The sequence below is a fragment of the Papaver somniferum genome, chromosome 8 (assembly GCF_003573695.1).
Source record: "Papaver somniferum cultivar HN1 chromosome 8, ASM357369v1, whole genome shotgun sequence".
Lineage (NCBI taxonomy): Eukaryota > Viridiplantae > Streptophyta > Magnoliopsida > Ranunculales > Papaveraceae > Papaver > Papaver somniferum.
Genome location: NC_039365.1, coordinates 127,203,155 through 127,204,814, shown reverse-complemented (window position 1 = coordinate 127,204,814; position 1,660 = coordinate 127,203,155).

The window sequence follows — 1,660 nt, the reverse complement described above, 5'->3', positions numbered from 1 at the left end:
CATCTGATTTCCAAGAACTATGCGATTGATCAAAAACATTCAATCGTCATTCATGGGTTTAACGGTTCTACCAAAAGAAGTTTCGGTTCTACCTCCAAGTGGCTACTAAGATCGGTCACATTAGTTTCCAAAACATTGTTAACTAAGTACCGGGATCGGTTACCACTTATTTATGGTACTTACTTTTGATTGGTTGCACAAGTTATAGGATCAGTCACACCAATTACTAAAACTTGTTAACCTACTACAAGGATCGATTATAATCTTGTGATTAGTCCCAACCAAGTTATAGGATCGGTCACCCAATGACTAGGAATGGTCACACCAATTACAAATATCAATCATACCATCTCAGGTGATTACTTAAGATCGGTTTTACTAATAAAAGTCATACCAATACAAAAGTCATGCATTATGAATAGTTTTACCAAGATACATAAACAAGTTATGAGCGGTTATACTAAACAGACATATTGGTAATCCAAAGATTTGCAATGAATAACACTACCAATAAGCCTAGCGTTTTCCCTTTCGATTCATAAAACAAGTTTATGAATTGTACTTCCTTTAAAAAAACTTAAAACATTGTTTCCATACCCATACACATAATTACAATAGCATTCATACGATTATGCTGATGTCTTATATACGAAGTTCAAAAGATAGACGTTATACTTCGTATTGTAATTCCTTAATACTATGTATAACTAGAGTATAATCATTCACAACTTTACAGTTATGTTTTCAATATGCACGACTTGAAAGATACGTTAAGAATGAAATAATTCAACTGAAATATTACTAACCTCAATTGGAAGGATGATGTCGTCGTTGTAGCTCTTTACTTCTTCACATTATTCAAGTATTCATGTAATAATTGTAAGTCTCATATCCTAATAACTTTATAGCTAACCTATACGAAGTTGATTCTAGTAAATAATCAAGCGACTCTTTAAATGAGTTTTGATTCACTAAAATATGACAACCAAACTTGACATACCAACGCTTGGTGAGTTCAATCGAGCTATGCTCTAACACTCTCTCCAAAATAAAAGAACAACAACAAAGACCAACCTTTACCAGAGAAAGGTTGAAAATCGGTTTTAACTAATGTGATGCAAAAGTTGAAACCCAAAAATACGTATGCTTTTATGTTAAACCAAAAATGATTCAACATATTGTGACTTTTTCGCATATTAGTTTCAATGGGAACCCCTTATGATCCTTTGATAAGGCCTACCAACATGGGCTAGAACTCAATCCCGCTAAATCAAAAAGTCACCCAAACCATAAGGGTTCATACAATATGAGATCAAATATTAAGGTTATGAAAACCGAAATAAAAACATCCCATAAACCCATAGCAATAATAATTTTTATAGTACTGAAATTAAAATACTAAAAACATCATACTATTACACATAAGATCATAACACAATTTTAAAGTTTTACAATACTTAAAACAAAATGTTCAAAAGATAACACAGTCTTATGGTTGCAAAAAGAACCAAACAGATTTAGACAAAAGTATAAGAACTTGAACTGGTGTCACTCAAGCCAAAATCTTCTTCAGATTTTGTATCCTTATAATCTTCAGCATTCAAGGTGAGGTCTGAAGCAAGTTCTGGATGCTTGATAGATGCAAAGCTGACTTGGCGCT